Source organism: Dromiciops gliroides, chromosome 2, assembly GCF_019393635.1.
Source record: "Dromiciops gliroides isolate mDroGli1 chromosome 2, mDroGli1.pri, whole genome shotgun sequence".
NCBI classification, from domain to species: domain Eukaryota; kingdom Metazoa; phylum Chordata; class Mammalia; order Microbiotheria; family Microbiotheriidae; genus Dromiciops; species Dromiciops gliroides.
Window position 1 is genome coordinate 255,929,110 of NC_057862.1, and position 22,982 is coordinate 255,952,091.

General features: G+C 36.2%; 1 protein-coding gene across 5 annotated transcripts in view; it reads left to right on the top strand.

Annotated features, from left to right (window-relative positions):
* Nucleotides 1-22,982, top strand: part of FUT8 (fucosyltransferase 8) — a 416,362-nt gene that overhangs the window by 77,711 nt on the left and 315,669 nt on the right. For 4 of the 5 annotated variants that reach the window (XM_043987138.1, XM_043987143.1, XM_043987142.1 and 1 more), the window contains one exon: nt 1,783-1,894. The exons of the other annotated variant lie outside the window; for it this stretch is intronic. The gene's annotated coding sequence lies outside the window, so the exon portion shown is untranslated. The remainder of the gene's footprint in view (nt 1-1,782; nt 1,895-22,982) is intronic. 5 annotated transcript variants of the gene reach the window in all.

Genomic DNA, 22,982 nt, shown 5'->3' on the forward strand with positions numbered 1-22,982 from the left:
GAGAACTCATTATTTTCCTTCCCAAACCCTCTCTTCTTCCAGACTTGCCAATTTCTATTGGTCATCACTCTCATTCTCAATCTTGGTGTTATTCTTGATTTCTCACTTTCTTTCATTCAATCCATATCCAAATCCGGTCATTTTTATCTCCATAACATTTTCCACCTGTATCCTCTTCTTTCTGCTCATACTACCTCTGGTCTAATTCAGGTCCTGCTGGGCCATTGCCAATTGTCTTGACTAGTCTTGCTATTGGACTCTGATGCCTCTGGAAGAGAGTAAGGCTGATGGCTCTGCCCAGCTCTGCTTTGCTTAAATCCTATTCCCACTCAAGTCAAGACATCACCCTCCCTTATGTCACTGGTCCTCTTCAAGAATGAAGGATAAATCACAGTTCAGGACTTATTACTTCTAACCTGGACTATTCTAATAGATTCCTAATTAGTTTTCCTAGTTCAAATCTCTCCAATCTATCCTCTTCCCATCTGCCAAAATGAATTTCCTAAAATGGCATATTTGAAACTTCCCTACTCTAACTCTAATGGCTCCCTATTGACTCTAGTGTCAATTGTTAGTTCATATTTACTTGATCCTTTTAAAATTTATATTTGCAAAATTTTTGTAATGCACATAGTAATTATTAGAACTGTATCACAATGATATAATTTATAAATAAGTAAATATACATATTGGGGATACGTGTTCAATTTTTTTATTCATAAAAGGTTCATGATAAAAAAACTTACATCAGTGACATGGGTGACTGTGAAAGCAGTTTGATCAAATAGCTAGAGGAGTTTACTTCTAGTAGCAGTTTGTGGGCAGGAAAAGGATTAAAAAAATTTACAAACTTGTAAGCACAGATTTGAGATCATTTGGCCTTCTTCATTTCTTGGTCCATAAGCTCATCTTCATTCCTTTAAAAAAAAACTTTTTGCACCAAGCTTTACTTTAGGAAAAAGAGCCTGTTGCAATTAATATTCCCCAAAGGGTCATATTCATTTTAATGGGTCTTTTTCTTCTTTCTTTTTCCTTTTTTTGGCCATTATTAGAAAGAGTTTCTACTTTCTACCATCATGGAATTTTCTCTGGGTCTTCTTCTCTAGTGTCTTTGGAAATTTTCATTGACTTATTGTATTATGAGGCAATTAATGTGTTGAAGCTTTTCAAAAAACTTATTTTGCCAAATGTTCCAGGCCTTTTAAGTCAGATAGTTCAGAGTTCATAGGGTAATGTGGTCACTTAGGCAATTTATTCAACCGTACAGGGTAAAGGTGTCTCAGTCAGTGCCCAGCAAAGGTCTATTAAAATATGGCTACATGGTTAGAGTTAAAGGTTGATAATGATAAATTGTTTTCTGGGTGAAAAGGTAAAATCTCAATTCTGGGCAATTAAAGAAAGCAAATTGCTAAAGAAAAGCAAAAGTAGAGGAAACAAAGGGATTCAGTGTTTTGTTTTGTTTTTTTAAAATAAGTTTTATAGGCCTTTATTTGGTCTGTGAAGCACGATGGTGAAGGGTGATAGTCCTTGAAGGTACTTTGGTAAATGAAGGCCCTTTCTTTACTAGGAGATTAAAAAAACAAAACAACAAAAAAACACCTATGGATAGAAAAGCATGTCTGGTGTCAGGGTGATAAAGTTGCCCTCAAATTGTTATGGTAAAGATTTACTGGGCACTTCAGCTGAAATAATAGGACATAATGATGGGTTTTCATTAAATGAAAAACAAAACCAACTGAAATGTGAAGAGGACTGAATTACGTGTATTTCTCTTTCTTCCAGATCACTGATTTGGTTAAGTCTAAAGAGTGTACCTGTGATTTTGATGGTTTCTGCTTCTGAGAAAAATAATGAAATTTTTCATCACCCCTGCTAATTAGCTAAACAAATCCAGGTTAGTATATTTTGGGCCTTTCTTTTTTTTTTAATTCTTTGAGGTTGAAAGATGGCTAATCATGATTATACCAATACATATGTCAGATGGAGCTGAATGACCCAAGTTGTCCTGTTTTGTTTTGTTTTTTTTCTGTTGAATTATTGTAAGTTAATAAGCATTTGCTGACATCTTCTTTTCTACACGGACAGAATCCTCCTACATAATTAAAATGTTTCCTGAAACAGACCTATAGCTCAGACTATGGGGTTTTGGTTTTTTTTTTTTTGGTGAATAATATATACTTTACAGTGTGTCATATGCCTTTTAAGTTAGATGCTGAATATGCCAGCATACTTGATACCTTTGACAATATCTATCCATTCTTCACTTTGTATTGAAAGTTAGTTTAGTCAGTCTTTAAGACTGACATTTTTAATAGTTGGCTTTTGTTTTCAGGTTTTAAGTATCATGCTTGTCCACAGTGCAGTTTGTATATTTGGAAATATGATTACTCTTTCCTCTTCTACAGTTGAAATAGTTTTGTGTTCTCAAGTTAAAAGGTTTGTTTTACTTGAGATCTGAATGTCTTAGCTATTTTTTCCTGATTATATGCCTTTTATTAGAAAACTGAACGTTTTAAAACATGCAGATTTCTAGAGTATGAAAAGAGAACAGAATTATTAGGCATTTAAGGTATTATATTTAAGGTACAATATCATTTGTGCAAAAGTAAACATGATTTAGGTGCCTTTTCTTGAAATTTTGTGCTGGCATTAACATTTTTTTTTTTTTTACCAGATAAATCTTCTGAGTTCAAAGAGAAACCTGAAATGTACAAATACATTTGTGCATTTTGACACTGATAGCTTCCAATATCTAGTGCTCTATAAAGCCATGAAAATGGTGAGAATCCTCCTACCTTCACAGAGGACTTAAGTTTTGAATGAGAATGGGTTTGGGGAAAAAGATTAAAGTTTTAGAATAGACTGGAGTTAAAACTTCAGAAGTGTCCTTCTTTCTTGGAGGAAATTGTGGCCTACAGAAGAAATTTCGAGAAATCATTTGGGTGTTTTTTTAAGAGACCCGCCCAGTCTATTATTTACTACCAGAACAAAATGTTTTCGAGGTATGTTATATTCAAAAAACCTTTGGCTTTCTTATCAGAGTAAAAAAATAAGATATAAAACTTTAACTTTGTCTTGTCTAATTGTTTCTAAATGTTTTTATTTCTACTATATTATATTTAAAAGTATTTCTTTAAATAAATGGCATGGATTTATTTAGGTCTAAAGAGTAGCTTCTGAAATAAAGCAGTTGAAGCAGGGTAAAGAAATTTGAAAAATATTCTTGAAGGAGCCACAAGCCATTTTTCATGGACTGATGTTCATGACATTGATGTGTTGAATGTTATTAATTTATCATAGTTTAAGCTTTTTAAGGTTATATAGATTTGGTCGCATATATTTTCTAAAAGTCACAAATGCTTTTCTAATTTTTAACATAAGATAAAAGACATAGCCAGGAGCAAGTGCCTGGAGAAAGCATTAATAAGTTAGAATATGGAAATATGTATTAAGCTTACAGAAGAAAATAATCTAGACATGTTAGGGTGAAAGGTATACTTGCTAAGGTTCTATAGTAGTTTCATGCATGTGATTCCTTGAACACCATTATGATAAGGATCATACTTTGGCATTCTCCAAAGAACCCAATCAAGTATTATTTCCACAGCATATATTTAGCAGATGTCTCTTGAGTGAATGAATTAGTTCTACCACTTGGACCACCCTGGAAACTAGGAAAAGCATCGTGGAACAGATAACTTTTGTGCCCAAAGTTAGCAAAATTGATATTAATCTCTGGATTTTCAGAAAGCTTTTGAGAGGTATTAAGTGAAATACAACAAATTGTATAGATTACTATTGTTATCACAGAATTTTGGAGCTGGCTGGGGAATTAGAGATTATTGAGTCTGATTCTTCCATTTTACAAATGAACAAACTGAAGCCCAGATAGGCTATGGTGAATTCATCTGGCTGACAAAGGGCCAAGATGGTCTTAAAACCCAGGAATCTCACCTCAGACTAACGAGGACCTTTTCCCACTAAACTACACTCTTTTCATCATAGGTCCATTACTTGTCTTTAGTATAAAGACAAAGTTAAATTACTAATCTTAGAAATAAGTTTTCTCTTAGTGATATTTAGGGTCTTTTTTTTGTTTTGTTTTGTTTTGCAGGGCAATGAGGCTTAAGTGACTTGCCCAGGGTCACACAAGCTAGTAAATGTCAAGTGTCTGAGGCTGGATTTGAACTCAGGTCCTCCTGAATCCAGGGCTGGTGCTTTATCCACTGCACCACCTAGCTGCCCCCAATATTTAGTATTAAAATAGGTACAAAATATATTTGTGATTTTTAAAAAGACAGAATGTTCTGAATAATTTGAATTATTTCTTTTTCTTGGATTTATGAATTTTTAAGACTTTGCAGTAAAATGTTTTGATACATTTGAATTTTTAGCAATTTGTAACATTTTAGTAAGATTTTTATTACCATAAATAGTTTTTAAGAGTGTATTGTTCATCCTTGAGGAAGGAGGGAATATGTCTTGGGGCCTGGTAGAGCACTGTGACAAAATCTAAACCAGATGGGTGGCACTGTTGGCTGATAGTGGCGAAGGGACCATGTGGATGAAGATTCTACTTTTCCATTTGGCCCAGTTTGAATCAGACAACTAATACTGGAGACAACAGGCATATGTGTAGAGTTTTCTGAGGTAGGCATATTTCTTGTAGGATTGGCCAGGGTATTGATTAGACAGTTTTGTCTAACTATATTTATATGCCTATATGTTTGTTGTAAGGAAGTGTCTATTCTGGGGAAAGGGAGGAGATAATGGATTAGTGAGTAGTAGACACTGAAAAAAGTTATGAAAAAGGTACAGTATTCATTTAAATTAATTAAACTTTACTAACCACCGTTAGGTGTTTATACTGATGTTCAATATCAAGTTTTCAATAAAACATTTAATTAGAAAATTTTTATGAATGTGGTTTTGGTGTGGAGGGATGTGGAAATAAAGAGACTGAAGAGGGGTTATAAGAGAGCACTATTAAATGGAAGGACAGAAAATGAAGAAAGCATATCCTCTCTGATCCAGAGTTTTAAGCTAGGAATATATTCCAAGGAAGTCAGTAATAAAAAGTAAGGTCCCATATACACCATTTCGTAGTAGCAGAGAACTAGAAACAAAATATTTGCTTATTGATTGGGGAATGGTTAAACAATTTGTGGTTCATGAATGTAATGGACAAGTACTGTGCTATAAGGAATGTGGAATACTACTTATATAAGAAATGGAAAAAAGATGCTATAAGAAAAATGGAAAAACTTAGGAACTGGTGCACAGTGAAGTCATTAGAACCAGGAAAATAATATAAACGATGATAGCAATGTAAGTGGAAAGAGTAACAATAACAAAGCAGTGTAAACTAGATGTTATAAAATTATAATGACCATAGTGGGACCCGAAGCAGTAATACGAGAATGTACCTCTCTCCGTTTTTTATAGAGGCATGGGATTATTGGTGTGGAATACTACATATACTGTCAGCCTTGGTTGAAATATTGGTCATTTTGGTAACTTCTCTTTTTTATCCTCTTTATTATTCTTGACTTGAAGACTCCCTAGGAGGGAGCCATTCATTCTCTCCCACAGAAGGTGGAAGTTCAGGTGCTATAAAAAACAAAAGATGTCAATAAAAAATTTTAAAATGTTGATCTTAAGTCATTAGTTTAAGACACTAGTACCTTAAAGCAATGTTACTGTCAAATGAGAAGATGACATTGAATATGCATTGATACAGTGATGTCAGTAGGGATAGGGACTGGTCTTGGGATTGGTATAGGGAAGTCAAGGGTGAGAAAACTCCCTCTACCACTCCAGGTCAGCCTCTTCTTTGCAATATAATGGTCTTAGCTTCCAGAAGCATTGAGAGGTTGAGTGACTTGCCTGGGATAACACAGCAATATATATGTCAAGTCATACTTGAACCCAGGTCTTTTTGGTTTTGAGGCTGGCTCTCTACTATACCTTCCCCTTCTTTATTATGTTATTAGATTCATTTAATAAGTTATGATTTCAGGTGTACTTGTAGCTCAAAAGCAGTGAGCATTTTCCCTTTTTTATTTTGAGTTAAATTGAAACTACCATGAGGTCAATACAAACTTAGAAAATCGATTATAAAATTTATTAAGCTGCACCTATTCAAAGAGCACTGTTTGAGGTGCTGAGGTAGGGTGAAGGAAAGAATACCTATAATATACAGTATTACAAAATAAGTACACATAGGTGCAAAGCAAAGTATTTTTTGACGTTTGAAGGGAGATGATCATGTTTTGGGGGTCACCCAATTAGAAAAGTCTGGGAACATCAGGACTGTATGTTGAAATTTTTTTCTAACTAATTGTAGAAATTTTGAATCCATAGTGTAGGATATCACAGAGGGTGGGATGGGAAGGAGGAACTTCCAGATGAGGTCCACGAATATCTAAATGGAGCTGTCTTGCTCTTAGGTATTTGATATGGAGGTTATTTTGAAAGATTGTGACTCAACTGGAACCATTTTAAATTATGCAGATTTTTTTGAGGGGGAGCCCACCCCTTTGTTCCATTTTGTCACCATGTAATAATATCTTTCATTGATTTCATCACACACAGTCTAACTCTTATAAATATAAACTACGCTTTATAAAAGAAGGTATTTTTAGAACTAGGGAGCAAGAGGGGAAAAGGGTACCTTAACAGGATGTATAGTTTCACTCTTCTACAGTAGCATTTCCTTTTCTGGTAGCATATAAGTCACTGGAACTAAGCAGTCAGAAATGGAAGTAATAGGGCATGTTTGATGAACAAGCAGTAGCAAGGAAGAATTGCATTTTAGGTTGCCGTCCACCAAGAGGACTTGTTCAGGTTTTGTTCTTAGTCATTCATGTTTGCCCACTAAGCCCTTTTTTAGAAAATTAAAATTTAACTACTAATCAGTTTTGTGTTTTGTTTTTAAGTCTCTAGGTCTTAGTTTCCACATTTGTAAAATGAGGGGACTGGGAAAGATGATCTTCAAGGTTCTATACATTTTTATGATTCCTTAAATATTTATCAAGTACCTAATATGTGCCTGGTAGCATCCTAATTCTGGTGGAATATATAAAAGAAGTTTTATGATCCCTGCCCTCAGGAAATGTATAATCTAATGGAGGAGACAAAATTAAGGTAACATGAAACAATTCAAAGACTGTTTCTAAATCAGGAGTTCAAAAAAGAAAGATATCATTGTGAGCTATAGTAGTCCAAGAATCTTCATGGAGCAAATGGAAATTAAGCATGACTTAGAATTTGTGTAGGTAAGTAGAGGGGAGAGCATTTCAAGGGGAGGAAACACCATTAGTTTAGCTTGGCTGATGGGAGAGGAGAAGTTGACAGTGAAGACATAGGTATAGCTGGAATGGAGGGCAAATGTCAGGGGAGTATTGAGAAGTAAATTTGGCCCTATAGGTTGGAACTAGTGATCATGAATCATGCCTGGCCTTGCAAGCCAGATTTCATATGGTAGGAAGCAAGAAAGCCATTGTTGGTTTTTGTAGTGACATGATCAAAGCTGTGTTTTTGGAATTTTTATGTCATTATATAGGAAGCCTGCATAGAGACATGGAGATAAATATTTTGAGGCCAAGCTTAAGGAAAGCCTGAACTAGGGTTATTGTGGCAATGGGAATGAAGAGGAAGCAACAATTGCAAGAGAGATTTTTAAAGGAAGGAACAGATCATGGCTGATAGATTCCATGGCTTTAGTTGTATGCCACAGAATTTGTCTTTTCTTGAGCATTTTTATCAGTGACTTCCTTGTGTGAAGGCAAGGTGAAATTATGAAATTTTCAGATGACACCAAACTGGTTGTATAGTTAGTATGGTGGAAGATAGGATTGGAATCTAAGAGCATTTTGGCAGTTTGGGGTGATGTGGGATAAATGGGAAATCCTACACAAAGGTTCAGAAAGTCAGGGGTACAATGGAGAAAGCATGTCGAGATAATAACCCCTAAAAGGGACTTGGTTTAGTGGATTGTAAGTCAACATAAGGCTTATCATTATCATTGTGATGTGGCAATCTAAACAGCTCCTATGACTTTAGGCTGCTTTTTTAGAATCATTATAACCTCAGAAAAGATATTCTAGCTTACTTGGATTCTCTGCCCTTGAGACCGGATATGGAGTACTGGTTTCACAAGTCAGATCTTACCACCACATTTTGTTAAGAAAATTTACAAGCTGAATGTGTCTAGCTAGAGGAGGTTGAATATGATGGTTAAAGGGACAAGAAACCTTGTCATATACAATTTGGTTGAAAAAAACATATTTCAGATGAAGTGGAGATTTGGGGGGAGAGTGAAGGGAAGGAAGGAAGGGGGAATATAATAGTAAGGTTCAAATATTTATCATATGAAAGAGGTGTTGTTAATATTCTTCTTGGCTTTAGAAGGCAACACTAGGGACAATGGTTAGAAACTGAAGAAAGGCAGATTTTGACTTGATAGGAGAAAAAACTATTAAGACTGTCCTAAAGTAGATTGTATTGCCTAGAAATTTTGAGTTTCTTTTCTCTGGAGGTCAGGTGGAGGCTGGATGACCCACTTGCAGGGGTATACTGAAGCTAGCTTTAAATTGGCTTGCCTATTGTTAAATTTTCAGTCTGAGCATTTAATGCCTCAGAAATCAAGGCTTGGTTTATTGTTTTGTTGATTGTCTAGACTTAAAGTGATGAAGAACATTTTAATAAAGCAAATTAAACTTTAAAGTATGTTGTGGATATGTTTCCCATCTTTCCTCCCCCAGAGTCCATTGTTAAATATTTATCTTTCTACCACTGCACCACCATTTGGGAGGATTGTTGCTTGAGGTGTGTGTTATATTTGATGACTGGTGGAAGTCACTTCCAACTCTGAGATTCTTTGTTTTTATGATTGTATTTATGGAAGATGAATGAGAAGGATGATTCAAACAGGTTCTCATTGTTTTGCTGAGAGGTTTTTAAAGGAGATAATCCTTTAGTGGTTTTATGGAAGCAAATGCAGATCCTTCCAGACTTGTACTGGAATGAACCAGTGTTGATTTTCTACATTCACATAAAAAAAATTGACACTGTAAATCATTTAAACCCTTTGTTCACCATTAAAAAAAAAATCTATGGGGGCAGCTAGGTGGCACAGTGGATAAAGCACCAGCCCTGGATTCAGGACTACCTGAGTTCAAATCTGGCCTCAGACACTTGACACTTACTAGCCGTGTGACCCTGGGTAAGTCACTTAACCCTCATTGCCCTGCAAAAAAACCCCAAAAAACAAAACAAAACAAAACAAAAAACAAAAAATCTATGAGGCCAATTAGGGAGTAGAATACTCTGTTTATAGTTAACTTTTCTACCTTATTCTATTACTTACCCAGTTTTGTATTATTTTTTCCTTTCCAATTTAGTAGCACCAGTAGATTGAAGTAATGTTTTGTTTGCTCTCTTGGCCTGCTCATTAATGAAGATGTTAAGTGGATTAGTCTTGATTCTTGTGTTTGACTTGCTATATATAATTTTTTATTTGTAAGAATAACATTCTTCAAGCCAATTAATTTGTTTAAAGTTAGAAAAATGTGTTGCTGCCATAGCCCCTCATCAATTCCTGTAGAAAAGAAAATAGCTAATTAGGTATATAACAAGAGCTGCCATTTCATTGCCTTTATATTGCTCTATCATGTTGTCTTGTTAGGTCTTGTCTTGGAGAATTCTTACCCAAGAATGTTACTTCTCAAATATAACCATGGGACCAGAATCTTAGCCATTCTAGTTTAGGGGTGACTTGGTTATTGAATTCATCTTAGGAGTTTATTCCTATGGAATGTAAGCTTCTGAAATGCAAGGACTGTTTCATTGTAGTCTTTGTATCTCAGTGCCTTAACTAAGTGGCCACCACATTTGAGCTTGTTAAGAATTGCATATTGTCAAAAAAACCAAAACAAAACAAAACAAAAAAAGAATTGCATATTGAGGGGCAGCTAGGTGGCCCAGTGGATAAAGCACTGGCCTTGGATTCAGGAGGACCTGAGTTCAAATCCAGCCTCAGACACTTGACACAACTAGCTGTGTGACCCTGGGCAAGTCACTTAACCCCCATTGCCCCACCAAAAAAAAAAAAAAAAAGAATTGCATATTGATTGATATAAACAGATAACTGTAGCATTGAGATTTAGCTTCCACTTTGTATCATGCTAAAGTCTGTCTTCCAGCACCTACTGAGCATTCAGAAAGACATTGTTGGGGAAAGAAAGGTTGTAGACATTTATAAAATTGCACTTTTCTTTATTGTTTACTTTTTTAAAAGATAGAAATCCAGAATTTCTATCAATTAGTGGTAAGTATAAGTACAAAGTGAACCCGAGTCTCTTGAGTAATCAATAAATATTTATTAAGTACCTACTATGTGCCAAATGCTAGGTACCTGGTGGAAATGGCTATGTGACCAGTACTGCAATTTTGGAGTCATCATATGCAATAGACAGCATTTACTGAGATGTTCCTACTGTTGTTTTCCAGACCTTTTCCTCATGTCCCCATGGCTATAGTCCTTTAATCTGAAAGAAATCAGACTGTTTTATGGTTGTCTTTGTGAACCTTTGGAGCATAAGAAGAAGACTGAGATACTAAATCACCAGATATATAAGTTTATTTTCAGAAGGCATACTGGGTTATAAATGTGGCAGGAAGATAAGTAATCTCACCTGAAATTTTAAATGGACTGGGTAGAGAGACTGATTTTTCTTTTTTTTCTTATAAATATAGCAGTCATCAACAAACACATTTCAACTCACAAAGAACAAAATAGTTTAAAGTGTATATTAAATTTAACAATGTAAAATACACTAATGATGATGATGGTGGTGGTTTTTAAGAGACCTAGTTCACATCACGGTAATGTGTGGGTAGATAATATTACCATATTTTCTTCTAAATGTTTCAAGTTAGTGATCCATGTCATTGAGAATTATGTGACCTTTGTAAGTCCAGAAATTTATAAAGTTTCTTTTGCTATTGTTATGATTTCTTTGGAGATCCCCTGTTCCAAGAATTAAGTTAAGACCATTCTTTTAACTGAATGTGGGCCTTTTCTTTCAGTGATTTAAGAGAGTTCTAAATTGAGCTCTTCTGCTTTATCACACTTGGACTACTACTGCTAATGGGGATGGGATTTTGATTTCAGTTGGTGTGGGGAGCTCCTTGTAGGAACTTTACCAATGCAGCTTGTGAGTACGATCTCTGCAATTTCTAGTTTTAGTTACCTGGGGCACTAAGAGATTAAGTGAATTGCCTAGAGTCGCACAACTAGGATTTGTTAGACCTAGGACCTGAACCCAGGTCTTCCTAACTTTAGGTTGGCTTTCTATCCACTATGTCATGTAGAGCTGATATGTATATACTAGGACACAAATGTAAATTTAATTTCCTCGGGTTTGTAAAAAGTGTCCTTAAGTTTTCTTTCCTTCCTTCCTCTCTTCCTCTCTTTTTTAAAATAGTACAGAGAATTGTAATTTATCATGAAAAAGCCAAATTTAAACATTAAAATGTGAGAGCTGTTAACTTCTTTAATTCCCTAATTAGGAGTCTTTGCAGTTCTTCCTATTTAGAATACTTTTTGATCATCACATTGAAGCTTAAGGAATTTCCCCTATGTCCTCCCATTTTGTTGTTGTTGTTCAGTTGTTTCTGTAGTGTATAACTCTTCATGACACCATTTGGGATTTTCTTGGCAAACTTACTGGAGTAAACTACTTTTCTTTCTCCAGGTCATTTTATAGATGAAGAAACTGAGGCAAAGAGGATTAAGTAATTTTCCCAGGATCACACAGCTAAGTAAGAATCTGAAGGCCAGATTTGAACTCATGAAGAGGAGTCCTCCTGACTCCAGACCTGGCAGCACGTACATATATATGCACAAAACCACATATAATTATATATAAAATAATATAATGGAGAAAAGTTGTGTATGTTGAGGGGGAACAGGAAATAAAACCAACATCCAAACATAGGAATTTTCATTTTTTCCTAGAGTGTAAAAAGAATAATTTGATTAGACCTACAGTTTAAGAAAATCACTTTGGCCACCAGAGTTGAGAAAAACTTATGAGATCACTTGGGAGGCTATTTCAGTGGTCCAGGTAAGGGCCTAAACTAGAGTGCTAAGGATATGAGGAGAGAGAAAGGGGATGGATAAAGAGATGTTATGGAAATAGAAATGACAAGATTTGGGAAATGGTTGAATATGTGCAGTGAAGAGAGAAGGAAGAATCAAATGGGATTGGCCTTGGTAAATACAAGGGTCTTTATCAGATTGGAATAAAGTAGGAGAGAGTAGGCAATGAAGAACCAGCAAGGGTGTGTGTGAGAGTTAAAGTGAAGAAAGTTTCAAGAGTGTGAGATGTAAAGTGAACTAGGAGCTCACAATGAATACTTTTTTATCTTATTGGAAAAGAATGGGTGTAGGTGGAGAAAGTTCTGTGGGATGCTTAGAGAGGAGAGATGGTTTGGAGCAGTGCATGTGGGGAGAGGGATGGAGAATCAATTAGGAATAAAAGGAATGCTTTGCAGCAGTAAGGTCCCAGTTGAAATGAAATTACATACAGTTATATGAACTAAGTGCAAAGTCTCCTTTAGTATATAGAATTAGAAACCAGCTTACAGTGTGCATCACTCTTCTCCCCTACTTTCCTCCATTTTTCCTACAGGGATAGTCCATATTTTCCCCACAGGGCTAATTAAATGTGATTTATTGCTGCTTGGAAGACTGAGTTACTCCTTTGGGTATGAGTTTAGAAATAAGGCTTGAAGGCTTTATGATGTTATCAGTTGGCTAATTGATTCACAGCTGCTTTGTGTCAGGGTTGATGAAAATTATTTACTTGGTGAGTGAAACTCAAAGAACAGCACAAGAATGGGATATCAGTTGGCATTGTTATTGAAGATTTTGTGTAAGAAATTGTCTGTCTGCCAGCTTTTATATTATTTTGGGGTTTCATTTTGGCACTTTTATTGCTTGAGCAGATCGCTTAGGATGTCTTCCTGCACCTTTCCTACTTTTATCCCCTTCTTTCTAGCTACTTGTATTAGGACTTCAATTAAGAGAAGGAAGGCACTTAAACAGAAGGTCAGTTCTGCTGGAGACCATACTAAGCTTCTTCTTAACCTCATTTTTATGCTGGGTATGGGTTTTTCACCACTTCTTAAAAGCTTTGTCCTGAGCTATTTCAAAGCTCCCTTCATTTTCATTAACCCCTGTTTTTCGTAAAAGGTAAGAGTTATTCCCAACATATTTAGTGTTACTGCTTTGGTCATCTTCAAAGTATTTTGCCAAGATTAAATAACCACCCTCTAACAACCCTTATAAAACAAGTGAACCCTTGTTTGGCAGTCTATTTGTTTGAAAAATATCTTTGAGGGGGTTACAGATTCACTGACTTGGAGGGTTAGAAGGGAACTCAGCAGCTATCCAAATTCAACCACTACACAAACAGAATCTCTCCTTTCATATATTGAGCAAGTGCTAGTCCAACCTTTGCTTGAAGACTTCTTTTTTAAAAATGAATTTATTTTAATTAATTTATTTTTTAAAATTTTTTTTAGTGAGGCAGTTGGGGTTAAGTGACTTGCCCAGGGTCACACAGATAGTAAGTGTTAAGTGTCTGAGGCTGGATTTGAACTCAGATACTCCTGACTCCAGGGCTGGTGCTCTATCCACTGTGCCACCTAGCTGCCCCAATATTATTTTTTGAAGACTTCTTATGACAAGGATCCCACCACCTCACTAGGTAGCCCATTCCACTTTTGGACAACTTTAAATATTAGGAAGTTTTTCTTGACATTGAGCCAAAATTTTCTTTTTTTGTAATTTTCAACTGCTGCTCCTAGGTCTTCCCCTCTGGGGCTAGATGGGACAAATACAGACCCATCTTCATATCATAGTACTTAAGATACTTGAAGTCAGCTGTCATGCCCCCCATAAGTTTTCTCCACACCAGGCATGCCCAGTTCTTTCAACTAATCCTCCTACCATGAGCTCAGGAACTATCCCCATCCTGGTTGCCTTCTTCTGAATGTTCTCCAGCTTAGGAATGCCCTTCATAAATGAACATAATACTCCAGATATGGTAGGACAGAGCAGAGTTCAGGATAACTATCACCTTCCTATTTCTAGAAGGTAAGAATCTCTTTAATTGCAGTCTAAGATGTCATTACTTTTTTTTTTAATTGTAATTTCATGCTTCTGACTCATAATGAAGTTGTAGTCCATGAAAACTCCCAAGTCCCTTTCAGAACTACTGCTGTATATCAACTTGAGAAATTGTGGTGTGGTTTTTTGGGGTTTTTTTTTTTGAACCAAAATACAAGACTATTTTTACCCCGTGTTGAATTTTTTCTTATTAGATTCAACTCATTGCTCTACCCTATCAAGATTCTTTTGAATCTTGGCTCCATCACCTGTTATCTTGGCTATTGCTAGGCTAAGCTAACCTTTGTGTTATCTACAGATTTGATAAGCATACTATCTATACCTTAAAGGTCTTGCTTGGAGGATCATTAAGCTTAGTTCATTGTGTACGGAGTAATATTCCACATGAAGTATCATATGGAATGTGTCATAAGAGATGCTTTCTTTTGCTTCATGTTTTTTTTTTTTTCCCCCTTAAGTAAAATGTTCATATATAGGTGTCATACTGACCTTCTAATGCTGGCTGTGCAGCCTGTGGCCACAGCATCAGATATGACACTCAACTCCTTTTTCCCCCTCTTCTTTGGGCTGGCTCATCCCTACCAGTATCCAGTGGGAGGCCAGCCATGGCCACTGTCATGCTGCTACAACTTAGCTTCTATATCAGGTTACCAAGGGTAACCCTAGTGTAGAGGATCTATTCCTGTACCTTGTCAGTGAAGCTCCTGAGCTCCCACTGTTGTGCTTCCCACTGTTGTGCTTCCCACTTACACAAAGCAGTCACAACTAAAGGAGAAGGCAGAAGCAATAATTATAACATAATATACATGCAATAAAAATCCAAAGCAGGAATAATCAAAATATCACGTAATCCCATCACTCCTACAGATGTATGTAGTGTTAGTTGGGGGTTGGAGAGAGTTGTTTGTTTAGTCGATTCAGTTGTGTCTGACTCTTTGTGATTTGATTTAGGGTTTTCTTGGCAAAGAAACTATAATGATTTGTAGTTTGCTTCTCCAGCTCATTTTACAGATGAGGAAACTGAGGCAAACAGTATTAAGTGACTTCTCCAGGGTCACACAGTTAGTAATTGTCTGAGCCTGGATTTCAACTCAGAGATGGGTCTTCTTGTCTCCAGGCCCAGCACTATCCACTGTGCCACTTGGCTACCTGTGGGGAGAGTAGGCACCCATTTAGAGAAACTTAGTAGTGAGACATACAAGTGGGGAAATTCATATATTCATGACTCTGGACTGCAGGTCTGGATGTCAGTGGTTTCTTTTAGGGAAGTCTGTACCGGTGTCCCTTGCTCTTTTTCTGAGTTTCTCTGCTATCTGAGTCTTTTAGTAAAGTAGCTGCATTGCATTATTGCATTATTACAGTGAAACAGAAGCTTTAAGCCTTGGGTGTTCAGTTTTCTCAGTCTGTTCTCTTCAGTGAGTTCTGAAGCTGTGTTAAGCCTCATAATCTGCTTTCTGAGCAAAGTAGACAAGCCCACGCTTTGTACACTGCCAGATTCTGCTTTCTCCAATGAGCTCCCAGCGAGTAAAGAGCTACCATCCAATGAAAAACAGCCCTCAGATTAACATCAGGGCTTGTCTGTTCTCAGTCAGCTCTCAAACTGAGGATAGCAACAAAGTGCAATGCGATTAGTCAGCCAGCTTTAAGCCATGGACTCAGCAGCTATAGTGTTGTCCTCCAGTCATAATACCTCTCTAAGTAGCTACAGAGGTTGTCTGGCTTCAGGAGAAAGCAGTTGTTGAATTATCTTCTGATTTTCCTCTCCTTTCAAGGAGTAAGGGGAAATTTTGTTTTTGTCTGTCATTAGCTTTGTTCTTTATGTGGCAGCTGTGTCATCTTCTTTGGCTTGTCATCTTTTCTTCTGGCTTTCATCAGTCAACATTGATTAAGCTCCTGTTATTTTCCAGGCACTGTGCTAAGTTCTAGGGATACAAAAAGGCAAAATCACCTGACCTCAAGGAGGGCATTCTACAGGGGGAGACAACATGCAAACAAATATATACAAAACAAGATAGAAATGTCTGGAGCTAAGAGATGGAATGTCCACTGACAGTTTAGTGTATATAGTTCAGTGTATATACAGCTTAAAGGCAACAGTTTGCCCTCCCCTTTTCTAGATTTTTTTTGTTATTACTAATTTATTTAGCTCTATAAAGTATCCTTTTGGTAGTTTGATTAGAATAACAACATATATGTTGTTACATACAATTCTAAATTAACTTCTTTGGCATGTGGATTGTTCTTTTTGAAGTGTTTGCATTACTTTCTCTTTGACCTGGAAATCCAGGAGTTTAGCCATCACATTTCTGGGTGAATTAAACTTGGGTTTTCCTACCTGGACCTGTCTTATGGAGTCTTTTCCTGGCCACTTTATGTTCTCATTTCCAGTACTTCCAGACAATTTTCATTTATTTATTTTGTTTCATTGTAGATTTTTTTCTGAGAAACCAGTGATTCTTGTGTTATCTTTCTAAAACCTGTCTTCCCCGTCATTTGTTACTAATTTTAGTGATCTCATTTATTCTTTTAATTTTGTTATATTCTGATTTTATTCTAACTCATTATCTTGTATCATTGAATTTTTGAATTTTTTTCTTTAGTTTTTTTGTTTCAGGGTGACAACTGCTTTACTAAGGATTTCTAGCTGCTATTTCCAGCTGGTCCTATCTTTCAGAGAAAGCTCCTAATAAATCCTACAAAATATTTTCAAAACTGACCTGCTGGTTTTTACTTTTTTCTTTGCAATTTAAAAATGTTTAAAGGTACTTTTTATTAGTATTGCTTACCCTTTCTTTCCTCCCTAAGCTCTTCCCCATTTAAAAAAAAATGAAAGAAAACAAGAAAAATTATAATAAATAAGTAGCCATGCAAAGTGAAACCACAAAATGACCATGTACAAAAATGTACATATCTTTCTGCAACTTGAGTCCAACCTCTCTCTGTCAAGAGGTGGATAACATACTTCATCAAGGTCTTCTGGAGACATCATTGGTCATTGCATTGATCAGAGTTAAGTCCTTCAAAGTTGTTTATCTTATAGTGTTGTTATCCTTGTATAAGTTTTTTTTTTTTAATACTAGTTTTGTTCACTGTATTCTGCATCTATTGGTATTATCTGGAATTCTTGGCAGTTGTTTCATCATTTCTTACGGAGCAAAAATAATATTCCATTACATTCACATATCATAGATTGTTCAGCCACTTACCTATTGATAGACATCTCCTTAAGCGGTAGAGTTTTTTGTTTTCTCTTTTTCCTTTTAATATGCCCTTCAGGTTCAATCACATGTTCTTTATTATGGACCTTGGTGGGAATAGATGTGATGACCTGACCATTTTCCTGAAGGCACCACCCAGGTCAGTTGGCCTCAGCACAGGAAAATGTGGATACAATAGCACATGAATCTAAGTACCATTTTTTTTTTTTTTGCAGGGCAATGGGGGTTGAGTGACTTGCCCAGGGTCACACAGCTAATAAGTGTTAAGTGTCTTAGTCCAGATTTGAACTGAGGTCCTCCTGAATCTAAGGCCGGTGCTTTATCCACTGTACCACCTAGCTGCCCCCTAAGTACCATTCTTAACACAATTCTTTACCATGTACGCTGAGCTGAGTAATCTCCAGGACTTCTGAAGACAGTATTAATCTAACACCAGATGACCACAAAATGGGAAGTCATCCACTTTTGGTTTCTTCCTATCAAAGTAAAAAATCTTGGCATTAGGGACCAAAGAGCAGAAATGGGACTTTGATTATGGCTTATTCATATAGCCCTTTGGCCATGGTGGGGTGATGCCATTAAATATTGTGTCTGCAAGGAGAACATAAGTGAAGGAAGTATAAATAAGCTGGATCAGAATATGGTTACTGGCTGAGAAACCAAACAAATCCTGAAAGTTGTGAACTCATGACTGCCATATCCAGTGGCAGAATCTAATTTGGCCAACTATTTCTTTGCATTTTATTGTGGTTTAAAAAAAAGTGGGTAAAATAAACTGCTGTAGTTTTGTGTAAGATTGTGCTGTAAATACTAAGAGTTTTGATAAAATGGGTAGGTGCCACAGTTACCTGACATCACATATGCTGATTTTTGGAGTATTTCTCTCTGACTTTTATCACCATATTTCAAACAGGATTTGGGGGAAAGAAATTTTATACAGTGATCTTATAGAATGCTACTAAACATTTGTATAATGAGAATTAATAGATAAATTGTAGCAACTGACAGCATGTATTTGAGAACACATTTTTTTTTTTGTGGGGGAGAGAAATATGTAATTTTAGATAATTGATATTTGTTAAGACAGTATAATATAGCACCTACCTCACAGAGTTGTTAGGATCAAATAAAGTAACATGAAAAGTGCTTTGTAAACCATAAAGTACTCTGTAAATAGTAGCTATCATAATTTAAATTTTAAAAATACTATTTGTCATATGAGGGCTTTCTGGGAAAGGTTGAGAGAGGATAACTATCATGATGTAAAAATCATAAAATATCAATAAAACTTATTTTAAAATAAGATAATGCCTACAGTATTTATTTGTTTCATAATAGATTTGATATTATCAGAATTTTTAAAAAATTAAGCTCATTAGTTTTAAAACCTGATAGTCATTTATAGCAAATTATGACATAGTAGTAATCATTGTCTTATAAATTCAAAATTAATTTTCATTTATAGTGATCTTAGCAAATTTATAATATAATTATGTATAAAATTAAACTTTTTGAAATCTTAAAATGCCATTATCATTGTGACATCCACATCTCAAATCAAACTTGTATTCTAACATTCAAAAGATGATGAAGGATCATCTTATGGTAATGTCATTAAAACAAGAATTTTCCTTCAGATCAAGAAATTTGGTGCCCAGAGACCTGGCCCCTAAGGGTAGGGGATAGAAAGAAAGGTAAAAACAATCTCTGCCTTGAGGGACTCACAGACTTAACAGAAAGGCCACCTTTAAAAAACTGTACAAACAAAATAGAGTAAGGCTAAATTGAGGGTAGTCTCAGAAGGAGGACAGTAGCTTTAAGGGTTAATGAGGACAAGGTTATTGCAGAAGTTGTGCTTTTAGCTGGGACTTGAAGGGAGCCAGGGACACAAGGAGGCAGAGGAGAGAATTCCAGCTACAAGGTACCATCAGTGAAAACCCCTCAATTTAGGAGGTGGAGCATTTAATGTGAGGAACGGTAAAGATGTCCCTGGATTGTAGAGGGCATGGAGGGGAGGAAAGTGTAAGAGGACTAGAAAGAGAGGAAGGGACCAGATCGTAAAGGGCTTTAAAAGGATTTTATAGGGGCAGCTAGGTAGCAGAGTGGATAAAGCACTGGCCTTGGATTCAGGAGTACCTGAGTTCAAATCCAGCCTCAGACACTTGACAGTTACTAGCTGTGTGACCCTAGGCAAGTCACTTAACCCTCATTGCCCCTCCAAAAAAAAAAAAGGATTTTATATTGATTATGGAGATAATCAGGATCCACTAGAGTTTATTGACTAGAAGGAATAACTTGGTAAGACCAGTACTTCGGAAAGATCAGTTTGACAGTTGTGTGGAAGATGGACCGGAGTGGGGAGAACCTTGAGGCAAGGAAGCCAAGCAGCAGGCTCTTGCAATAATCTAGGTATGAGATAATGAGGGTCTCTGCCAGGGTGGTGGTGTCAGGAGAAAAGGGATCTATATATGAGAGATGTCAAAGTAAAATGGACAGAATATGACAACAGATTGGTTATAGAGAGAGTGACAGTGGCACCTAGGCTGTGAGCCTGAGTGCATACGTGAATGGTGATGCCCTCAACATTAATAGAAAAGTAAGGAAGAAGAGAGGGGCTTGGTGGAAACATGAGTTTGGTTTTGGACATGTTGAATTTAAGATGTCTATGGGACGTTCAGTTTGAGGTGACAGTCAATCAACAAGCATTTATTTCTTACTATGTACCAGACTAGGGATACAAAGAAATGAAATAATCCCTGCCCTCAAGTAGCATACATTTTATTGCGATAATATGTACATACATAAGTACACATATACATATAAAGTACATATACATACAATATATGTACAGAATATGTAAAAAAAACAAGTTAAAAGAAAACTCTGAGAGGGAGGTCACTATGGTCATCACTAAGGTCTGTTGAGATAAGGAAAATCTTGTAGAAAATGCTCTTGGTATAGAAATTTTGGGGAAAATAGTTATTTGCTCTGATTCTTGAAGGAAACAGAATTCTAACGAGAAGTGAGAAGGGAACGCATTTTATTAACGGTGGTAGCTGCTACAAAGACAACAGGTAGGAGGTAGAGGAATGTGTGAGCAATATCCAGAAAGCCAGTTTGGCAGAATTTTATAGTTAATTTCTGGTTTCCTGAGATATTTTAATTAATCCATTAGGAGTTTAATTAATATTTGTGCCTTATTGGAAAACTTACTATGTATTAATCAGCTAATGGTTCTTTGCTTCTTGTTTGAATCCTATGTACTGTGTAACTTTTAGAGGTTTGAGGGGAGTAAGCCACCTATTTCGGCTCTCCCCTTTGCTGCAAGACTTAATATACTTCTTCCTAAATTATTTTTGATTGGGAAAATTTTGTTCTCAACTCATAAGAGTCATCTGTTTTAAGGCTATCAAAGTGGGTTGGAGCCAGGTTGTGAGGGGCTTTAAAACTCAGGAATTTTATATTTTATTCCAGAGGGACTAGGAAACCCACTGGAGTTCACTGAATGGGAAAGTGACATGGGCAGCCCCTGCAGTTTAGAAAAATCACTTTGGCAGCTGTGTAGAAGAGGGAGTGAGTGGAAAGAGTGGAGACAAAGCAGGGGGGAAGATGGGTTCAGTTAAGGCACTGCTACTATGCAATGGTGGGAGTGTCTTTTATTTATTCTTGTAGGGGTTGGATATCATGATTTGCTTCTCTGCCCCAGATAAAAGTTTTGGTTTCAAACTAAAGTTCTTGGCTTTCTTTTTAGTTGGCGTATGGTTAGTCCCATGTTTGCTTAAAGAATGGTGTGTAGTCCCTTTCGGCTCTGGTCAGGCAGCTGAAATTTGATGACCAGTGGATTTTTCAAAATCCAAGAAAGGGATCCATGCCTTTATTTTGTTAGGACAGCTTTCCTTAAATAGAACGCCAAAAAGTTTTTAATTTCCTCTAAAGAAAGCTGTAGTTCTTTTTTTTTACATATAAGGTATGTTATTTTTTCTGTTACATGTAAAGATAGTTCTCAACTTTTGTTTATACAAGCTTTACAATTTCAGATTTTTCTCCCTCCCTCCCCTCCCTCCCCCCTCCCCTAGACAGCAGGTAATCTGATATAGGTTATATCTATATATCTATATCTATATACATAGATATAGATAGATATATCTATACACACATGTATATATATACACATAATAATATTAATCCTATTTCTGTATTAGTCCTGTTATAAGAGAAAAAAATCAGAGCAATGATGAAAAACCTCAAAAGAGAAAAAAAAACAACAGCACCATAAACAAAAGAAATAGTATCGTTCATTCAGCATCTATACTCCACAGTTCTTTTTTTTTTTCCACCTGGATTTGGAGATCCTCTTCTATCATGAGTTCCCTGAAACTCTTCTGTACCATTGCATTGCTGAGAAAAATATAGTCCATCACAGTAGATCAACACTCAATGTTGATGATACTGTGTACAATGTTCTTCTGGTTCTGCTCATCTCACTCATCATCGAAAGCTGTAATTCTTAATCATGTGAAGTTATGGTGATTGACTTGGATTAGATATGAGTCGTGAAGCTTTTCTCTTTGTCGTCATTGATTTTAAAACTGTCTCACATAGGTGGGAATGAACAATAATTGAGAGCTGTTGCCTGATATGAAGAAATGCATTTTGTTGTGATTGCTACTCCATCTGCATCCTGGATGGCATAGCAAACATTGAAGAGGCCAGGTGGAGAAGACCCCCATCTCACAAACAAAAATAGAAAAGTAGAACCATTTTAGAAAAAGAGTAATTTGGAGTGACCTTGAGCTGCCTCTTTGGGCTATAAATTCATTTGATACTGTGGGTATACAACAGTTACTTCAATATTTCAAGAATCTGTAATGAAATTTTCTTTACTATAAGAACCAATCAATGCCATGTATTTATTACATTTATGAAACAAATTAGGTAGGTTCAGATCTTATTTGCAATGGTATCTAGATATCATGAGTAAGAAAATAAGTGGAAGTGGTTAGACTTTTAAAAATACATCAAGGGGAGGCTAGGTGGTGCAGTGGATAAAGCACCGGCCCTGAATTCAGGAGTACCTGAGTTCAAATCCGGCCTCAGACACTTGACACTTACTAGCTGTGTGACCCTGGGCAAGTCACTTAACCCCCGTTGCCCGCAAAAACAAAAAAACAGAACAAAAATACATCGGAAGAAAATGTACTATTAAATAGTCCCGATTTAAGTACAGAGGAAGTCTTAACATAATCAAATAATTTTAGAACATTATTGTAAAAAGAAGTTTTGGACTTTCAAAGGGTGATAAAGATCACCTATTGTATCCTGCCTTGGTAGAAACAGTTAGCCTGGCCCCTATGAGACTGCAATTAAAGAGCTGAGCATGTGGTATTATAGACTCACATTTCAAAGAAACACAGTTTCTATTTTTTTTTTTTTTATTTTTTAGGGAGGCAATTGGGGTTAAGTGACTTGCCTAAGGTCACACAGCTAGTAAGTGTTAAGTGTCTGAGGCCAAATTTGAACTCAGGTACTCCTGACTCCAAGGCCGGTACTCTATCTACCGTGCC